The following is a 10,000-nucleotide window of genomic DNA, read 5'->3' on the forward strand; positions in this document are numbered from 1 at the left end:
TGTATATATATATATATATATATATATATATATCTATATATATATATATATATATATAAACATATGTATATATATATTATATATAAATATATATATATATATATATATATATATATATCTATATATATATATATATATATATAATCTATATATATATATATATATATATCTATTATATATATATATATATAATCTATGAATTCCCCTTTAAGAGAAAATTTTGAAAAGGAAGAAAATCAATAAGATAAAAAAAATAAAAAAATCATTAAAGTCATAATTATTCATAGAGAAAAATATTATTTCAATTTACAATTCAAAATCCCACCGACGAGAAATACTGATATTCTTCATCCCAGTTCCGAACTGCGTTGAAATTCCCCTGATTGATGAAATCCCCTGTGAACCAATTGCTCTCATAAACATTCTGCTGAAGACCTGGGTTCACATAAGCCTTGGTATTTAGGCCTCGTTTGGCCCAGGGCAGACTTTTTCCATTACGCCACAAGTTTGTTATTTAAGTTTTCTTAGTGAAAAGGCTGATTGCATTTCCAGTAGTAGTAAAAAGTCTAGTAAAGAGAAGGGTAATATCAGGAGGGAAATAGCTGTAATTTTCTACCAGAAATGTTGATTTTAGACTTTTTGATTTATTCATAACTTAGATTTTCATCATTTCTTTTTGTCTACGGGGAAATTTGTATCTTGGCTGATATCAGGAAATATGTGGTATTTCACAACTTCTTAATTTATTCATAATTTATTTTTTTCATATTTTTAATTTTATTTATAACAATATTCTACCTTTTTTTCTATTTAATGTTGGTTATTTTCTTCACCTGCCTCTATTTCTTTTAATATAGTATTTATGCTAAGATATTTCTTAGTTTTTTCTATTAAACGACTTTCTTTCCTATTAAGGTTCTGTACAATTAATCTTTCCTTTAATTCCTTCCAATGAGTATTCGTAACTTCAAGCCTAATTTTCCTACAGGTTTTCATGTTTTATTTTCATTATCAAAATCACTTAAATAAACCAAATCCATAATATTTTCTTGATATTCATTTCCATTCAATATGCTTTAAAATTTTGTTCACCTAAACGAGATAATGATCAGACATTTTTAGGGATCATCTCACTGTTTTACACCATTAAAACATCAATAAAAAAATATGCTTACATAATCAAATATTGATTTTGCATTTCTCTACCCCATATATCCTTGAAACTAATATTATTTTGTAAGAAGAGCAATCGAAGATTTCAGACATCCGCACGAATATTGGCCAAAATTTGACTCAAGTCGGCGGACGACACACTTCTCTTTTTGTATGCTGACTCTGGATAAATCTACTGTAACATTTATCTCAACTCCACGGACAGCACCCATCCCTTTTCAAATGCTTACTGTACATGGTGAAAATGAATTGATCCGGATCATATCCAAAATTTAAAGGGTCAGTCCATGACTTGAGATCTATCTGTAGTGAAAATTTCTTCAGAATCCCTCTAGTAGTTTTGACGCAATCCAGTCTGCAGACAGAAACACAGACAAATAAATCAGTAAACCCACTCGATTTATAGGAGGTAAATAATAATTCTAAACTATCCTTTCTTTCTTATTATATCTAGAAACTTCCTTACAGCCATTATTAATTTTTTTTTATTTTTCTATCTTCCATTTTTGCATTCAAGTCTCTCAGAGCAAAATCTCTTTCTCTTTTCTTCAACTAGGTCAATAGCAGGGTGTCTACTCTATAAGAAATTCCCCACCTAACCTAACTCAGTACAGTAGGCGTCAAAACTGATGCAAAAAAAGAGCAAAATTTCTCTAGACAAATGAATTCGTCAAGTTATTGTACATACGCCACCTCTGGGTGCAATGTCCTTGTTAGGAGTCCACTTATTGTTTGGGTTGGTTTATTAATCAAATTCCAATAGCCCAAGTCGTGGGTGCAGGAAATGGTTAACGGAAATAACTATTTTACAAGGAAGAGATTTTTTTTTTTCTACAAAAACGTGTCATTTTAGCCCAAAAAAGGTTGGAAAACGGTACCATATCTTAGTTTTTGAATGATTTTTTTTTTGGGGGGGGAATGACAGCAAAGAATCATTCTATCATAACAAGAGTATCGAGAAGGGTTCAGTTCTCAACCACCAATCTCTCTCTCTCTCTCTCTCTCTCTCTCTCTCTCTCTCTCTCTCTCTCTCTCTCTCTCTCCTCTCTCTCTCTCTCTCTGAAAAACTAACGGAACAAAACCTTACCCTTACTGTTCTCTCAGTTTTATCTCTTCCAAAAGCAAATAATTTACTCTCTCTCTCTCTCTCTCTCTCTCTCTCTCTCTCTCTCTCCTCTCTCTCTCTCTCTCTCTCTCTCCTCTCTCTGTATATATATTATATAATATATCTATATATATATATATATATATATATATATATATAAATATATATATTAATATATATATATATATATATATATATATATATATATATATATATATATATATATAATATATATATATATATATATATATATATATATATATATATATATAAAGAAAGCAATTCTCCCACCATCTCTAGTCTCCCATTTTCCTCTGTTATTTCTGACGTTTACTAAATTTTTTGTAACAGAAGATATTCCACTTCCAAATAAATTGCATTTTGGAAGCTTCAGTGGACGTAGGAATATCCCAACATTGTACATAGAAGTTTACTCTGGACGGAAACTTTTTATGACCAGTTTCGTAAAATCAGAAGAGACTTTTAAAGACATTTTAAAACCATATTCATAGAAAGGCTTCATTTCCTCGATCACAATTAAGGAAGAAAAGAGACCCAAAGAAGTATTCCCCCTTTGCCCTTTTCTAGAGTGGCTTTTAAACATTTGAAAATCTCCATTTTTTTATTTCTTTCACCATCTTCCCCCCCTCTCTCTCTCTCTCTCTCTCTCTCTCTCTCTCTCTCTCTCTCTCTTCTCTCTCTCTCTCAGGTTTTGTGATGAAATTTGCCGTTTGAGGAACACCATTTGAATAAGATAAGGAGACATAATGGAGAGTAATGTTCTGTTTCTGATACTAAATCGCTTTTGTATGATGTCTACTCATAGACCAAATTGTTAGGCGTGGAAGCCATACCTTGTCCATCAATCATACCTGCCCTATTCTTCTTTCACGTTTAGTGCTCACACACACATTTATATATATATATATATATATATATATATATATATATATATATAAATATAATATATATATATATATATATATATATATATATATATATATTATATATATATATATATATGTGTGTGGTGTGTGTGTGTGTGTGTATAAATATATATATATATATATATATATATATATATATATATATATATATATATATATATATATATATATATATATATATATATATATCACCCATTGCTAGTCCACTGCAGAACAAATGCCTCAGACAGACCTGCCTTTCCACCTAGGTCTTTTTGTGGTCTTTCAGTACCAGACCCACAGCAGCAAACGTGCTTACTTCTCAATACATCGTCTTCTCCTTCCCCTGCAACAAAACGGGAGGAAGTCCGCACCAGGGATTGGCAATTTAACGTCAGCAGTGAGAAACTTCAAATTAATCCTTGTATGGCCTGCCCTTGTCCATTTCTTTTTACGTGTTGTTAGAATATCCTCTATTTTAGTTTGCTCTCGTATCCATGTTGCTCTTTATCTATCTCCTAGTTTTATTCTCATCATTATTCTTTCCTTAGCTCTCTGAGTTGTAAGTAGCTTGTATTTTAAGGCTTGAGTAAGGCTCAAAATGTGTGATGCGTAAGATAATACTGGTAGGGCTATCTCATTAAATACTTTTCTTTTAAGCGAAAGTGGGCTTTTACTTTTCATAATCTCCTCATGTTTACTAAAAGCTCTCCATCCCATGCTTATTCATCTTTTAATTTATGGTCTCGTATCCTGAGGATACACATATTGTATATATTCAGTATATATACTAGTATTAATAGCATTTATTGAAGGAATAAATAGTTAAAAAATATTTTGATTTCCGTTCCCCCAACGTTACATAAAAGATATTATAAAAAAATCGAGTATTCGGTTTTGAATTCAATAGGATATTTGTTCTGATGGAGAGAGAGAGAGAGAGAGAGAGAGAGAGAGAGAGAGAGAGAGGAGAGAGAGAGAGAGAGAGAGAGAGAGAGATAATATAGTTTAAATCAGCATTGTTCGGTTCCTTTCCAGACTTCGTTATCCATTCCAGGCCTTTTTCCAGAAGTTCCATTCTTGCAATATATATATATATATATATATATAATATATATATATATATATATATATATATATATATATATATATATATATATATATATATATATATATATATATGTGTGTGTGTGTGTGTGTGTGTGTGTGTGTGTGTGTGTATGTATACTCTTACAACCCTTTCTTGTATCTTCGTTAAGGAATTCAAGGGATTCATCTGAACTTCTGACAAATCTTAACCAGGCCTTGAGAAGATCATATACAGCATTTACGTCCTGGTTTTGACTTTAAAAGGGAACATATAACATTAAAGTACAATTTACACTTATGTTTTACACTCATAATAACAACGCTCACTTGCAAATAACACGAAATAGATAGTAAGAACAGAGGCAACAGAGCACCAATTGATAGAAATCCAAGCTACAATTTGGTAGTTTAATTGAGAGAATACAGCTTCAAACTTTTACCTATCTGAATAAGCTATTATAGGAACACAGGGATTATAACAAGAGATTTAGATAGATCTCCTTATTGATAGAAGGCGGTAAAACCCGCTAGATTGGCTATGAAAAGTTGAAAAAATATAGTAAAAAGCCGTTTTCAAGACATCTTTCACAGCTGGTGTATTCACGTCATCTCATTTGGTAATCGACCTGATTCCCATTATTTTCTATAGAATTCTCCCATTACCAGCAACAGAGGATGGCTGACCGTTTTCTGGTATAGAGATAGGAGTAGGACGAGAAGAAAGGTTGTGTGTTGCTGAAGAACTTTTATTTGGTTCGCTATTGGAAAGAACTGAGAATAGTGAGTCACGTTAAGCAATGTCTGCAAGTAAAACATTGCGGGAGAGAAGAATAGTGTATTGAACCTCTCTCTCTCTCCTCTCTCTCTCTCTCTCCTCTCTCTCTCTCTCTCTCTCTCTCTCTCTCTAGGCTACGCATGGAATTTCAAGATTATATATATATATATATATATATATATATATATATATATATATATATATATATATATATATATATATATATATATATATATAGATATATATATATATATCCTCAGAGTCATCCCTACGCCATTACTAGTCCATTGCAGAACAAAGGCCTCAGACATGTGCCAGTCCACACCTGTATACTTTCTTAGTTTGTCAATATATCGTCTTCTCTTCCTTCCCTTGCTTCTTTTTCAACCTCTAGGAACCCATTCTGTTATTCTTAATGTCCATCTATTGTCTGTCATTCTCATTACATGCCTTGCCCATGCCCATTTCTTGTTTTTACATGCTAGAATATCCTCTACTTTGGATTGGTCTCTTATCCATATTGCACTTTTTCTCTCTCTTAGTGTTACCCCCATCATTATTCATTCCATAACTCTTCGAGTTGTAACTAGCTTATATTCTAAGGCTTTAGTTAGGCTCTAATTTCTGATTTATAAGTTAATACTGGTATGAAAATCTCATTACATACTTTAGTTTTTAGAGAATGTGGCATTTTATATTTCATAATCTCATTTTCTTTAACAAATGCTCTCCATGACATGCTTATCCTTCTTTTAATTTCTGTCTCGTATCCTGGGGAAACACTGTCTGTCTTAAGTACGTCAATAACTCTTATTTGTTGTCTCTGCATTCCCATTGAACATTATCATAATTTTACTCATATTCATTTTCAGTACTACATTTCTGCTTTCTCTTTTCCAATTTTCTATCTTTTGTAATTCCTCCCAAGATTCACGAAAAACACAACTAAGTCATCTGCAAATCTTAAGTTGTTAAGGTATTCTCCATTAATATCAATTTCTACATTTTACAAATCTTAATTCATATATACTACTTTGATTAATATATTTTTGTAGTTTTAGAATTGTTGTACTTCCTGTGTACTTCAAGTGTTCTAACATAACATTCTTTTCTTCCTTGTTTTTGAAAGGCTTTCTTTACTGCTGAGATTTTGACTGAATTAAATGTTTTCTCGTAGTCTATAGATATGGTTTGGCATACTCTATTGATTTTTCCGTTAGCTGATTAATTACATGGATATCGTCAGTTCTTGAATAACCACTTCTAAAGTCTGCCTGCTCTTTTGGTTAATTAGAGTCTAGCTGTATTGCTATTCGGTCTTATATTATCTTCGTGAATATTTTATATATTACGGAGAATAAAATTGATGGGTACTATATATACTGTATACCACATATACTGTATATTCAAGGCCTTTATTATAATCAAATCCTAGCTTTTAATTTTGAAAATTATTTCGGTGTTTTGCCTCCTTCCTGCATATTCTGTTCTCCACTTCTGTTTCCGTTCACTTTTCATTATCCTTTCATCGCTCCAAGCTTATCTCTGTTCCCTTGCAAATTTAAACTCTTTCGCTGCTTCAAAAGTTTCCATCCTATCTCTCTTTCTCACTATTTTCAATTTCTCTCTCATTTCAGAAAACATAATTTCTCATTTCCTCGTGGAAGTAATTTTGTTTTAAGATGCAGAATGACGACATATAACTAAAGACTCTCTCTCTCTCTCTCTCTCTCTCTCTCTCTCTCTCTCTCTCTCTCTCTCTCTCTCTCTCTCTCTCTCTCTCTCTCTCTCTCTATTCAAAGGATGATGTTGAAATACTTTAATTGCGTCAGTAATTATAAGGCATATGCTTCACATATTATTATTATTATTATTATTATTATTATTATTATTATTAGCCAAGTAACTTCCCTAGTTGGAAAATCATGATTCTATAAGCCAAGGGCTCCAACAGTGAAAAACAGCCAAGTGAGGAAAAAAAGGAAATAAATAAACTACAAGAGATGTAATGAACAAATGAAATGAAATATTCTAAGAACAGTGACAGCATGAAAATAAATTTTTCATCTCTAAGCAATAAAAACTTTTGAAACAATAAGAGGATGAGAAATAAGATGGAATAGGGTGCCTGAGTGTACTGCACCCTTAAGTAAGAGACTCTACGCTAAGACACTGGAAGACCATGGTACATTCTATGGTACTACTAAAACTAGAGAACAATGGTTCGAATTTGGAGTGTCGTCTTAGAAGAGCTGATTTCCATAGCTGAAGAGACTCTTTTACCTTTACCAAGAGTAGTTAACCCCTTAGGTGAAGAAGAATTTTTCGGTAATCTCAATGTTGTCAAGTGTATTAGGAAAGAGGAGAATGTGGAAAGAATAAGCCAGAATATTCAGTGTACTGTATGTGTAGGTAAAGGAAGAATTAGCAGTAACTAGAGAGAAGGATACAATGTAGTACTGTCTGCTGAGTCAAAAGACTCATTAACACTTTAGCAGTGTTGCCGGATAAAATGCCGATGGACATGATGTCGACGGACATTATGTCACCAATCATGATGTCAACGGACATTACGTTACCGCTCATAAGGTCGGCGAACCTTACGTCACCAATCATAATGCCGACGGACATTACGTCACCTATCATAATGTCGACGGAAATTACGTCACCGATCATAATGTCAACGGACACTATGTCACCAATCATAATGTCAACAGAAATTACGTCACCGATCATAATGTCAAGACATTACGTCACTGATCATAATGTCGACGGAAATTACGTCACCGATCATAATGTCAAGACATTATGTCACCAATCATAATGTTGACGGACACTACGGCACCGATCATACTGTCAGCGGACATTACGTAACCGATCATAATGTCGTCGGACATTACGTCACAGATCATAACGTCGGCGGACATTACGTCACCAATCATAACATCGACGGACATTACGTCATCGACCATAATGTCGACGGAGATTGCGTCACAGATCATAAGGTCGGGGGACATTACGTCACTGATCATAATGCTGATGGACATTACGTCACCAATCATAATGTCGACGGATATAACAACGACGGTCAAAAGGCCGACATCCGTTAGAAGAGGACATTATATCAACACAAAGTTTAACAATAATAATAATGATAATAATAATAATTATTATTATTATAATAATAACTACACTGCAACTGGCTATAGCCAGTGGCGGAGGATTCCCCTGCAAAATAGGTGTGGAAAGGCTTTCGTCAATCAGTAAAAGATATTATGTAATGGTTTATTGGCCTAATGTCCCCTTGACTAAATTTCGAGTTATGTTAACAATCTATTTTAAAGCAATTTATCTGTATAATAGCAGGTATATGGAGGTAAGACATAGGCAAAAATGACAAATATAGAGAAATTGACCTTGGAACTTGAAGACAATGGGCACTTACAAGGTCATGTGAAGGTCACGGGTTAAATATGACCCCATATTCTGAAAGAGCATGTGCCAATGGGAGGAGGGGGCGGGGGTGTCAACAATACATCACCTTTAGCCTACGTTAATATTTCATAATGAAATAGCCCAATAACCTTGAAAATGAGGGTCAAGGTCAAATTTGACATTTGATTTGGATGTTTTATGCATATGTTTGGGGTAGTTTACTATAGCATGCTATGACCAAAAACCAGTATTTCATGGAGAAATTGCCAAAGTCACGATTTCTGCAACGTCAAAAATAGTTAAAAATCTATATTGAAAAAAATAATTAAGCAGTCGCTACAAAAGTTAAGTTAACCTTAGATAAATATATAGGGCATCATATGAATCTAAGATCAGGGCTTTGTGCCCTCCGGTTTTTGAGATCTTGGAAACAAACCTGTTTAGAGCCCGTTTGGCCATTAGCGACCTTGACCTTGACCTACTTGCATTAAAGTAGGGCAATATCTGGGGATTTACCTCTGTATCATTGTCCATAAGACCTTTAGCCATACGGCTTATGCTTCAGGCCTAATGTCAATTTAAAATTTTACAAATTTTGCCTTTAAAAGCCCCAGTGACCTTGAAAAGTAGGTCAAGGTACTTAAACTGGGTCTAGGGCATATTCTTACCATAGGTTACCTATGATAATTATTTCAGATTTGTTGCAAAAGAAAATGCGCGGAGAGAATAATAATAATATTACCAAAAAAAATAGTATTCCCCTATGGGGAATAATAATAATAATAATAATAATAATAATAATAAAAATAATAATAATAATAATAATAATAAAAATAATAATAATAATAATAATAATAATAATAATAATAATAATAAATTTCTTTTACATCTTAATGTCATTTATTTCCAGAGCGGCAGAAAATTAAAAAAGTTGTTAAGACCAAATAATGTCGTTGCAATGAGCTAATGGTCTTACTTGAGTCGTTAAGACCAGAACTTTGAGTCATTTTCTTGTTAGGACTTTGTTCAAAGACTCTTTGCTGTGAACACCATCTGTTGGGCTCTGAATTTTGGACAGTTTTCACATAAACATCACATTTGGGCAAACGTTAAAGGTGTATATATATATATATATATATATATATATATATATATATATATATATATATATATATATATATATATATATATATATATATATATATATATATATATATATATATATATATATATATATATATATATATATATATGAACTAAATTTTATCAAGGAGACACCAAAAACACTGGTAAAAACTATAGGCACCAAGGAAACACATAAAATAATTAATTTGTATATTAACAATATACTAACAAATAGAGAACTTCCCTTAAGTAAACATAAGCAACTTAAATAAACTATTAGAGGCTCTCAATAACTGCCCGAGGTCCTGAAGTAATTACAGCTAGATGCGAAGTAGTGGGTATAACACAATGTCTCCATTCAGTTCGGTAATC

The sequence above is a fragment of the Palaemon carinicauda genome, chromosome 32 (genome assembly GCF_036898095.1).
Source record: "Palaemon carinicauda isolate YSFRI2023 chromosome 32, ASM3689809v2, whole genome shotgun sequence".
NCBI lineage: Eukaryota > Metazoa > Arthropoda > Malacostraca > Decapoda > Palaemonidae > Palaemon > Palaemon carinicauda.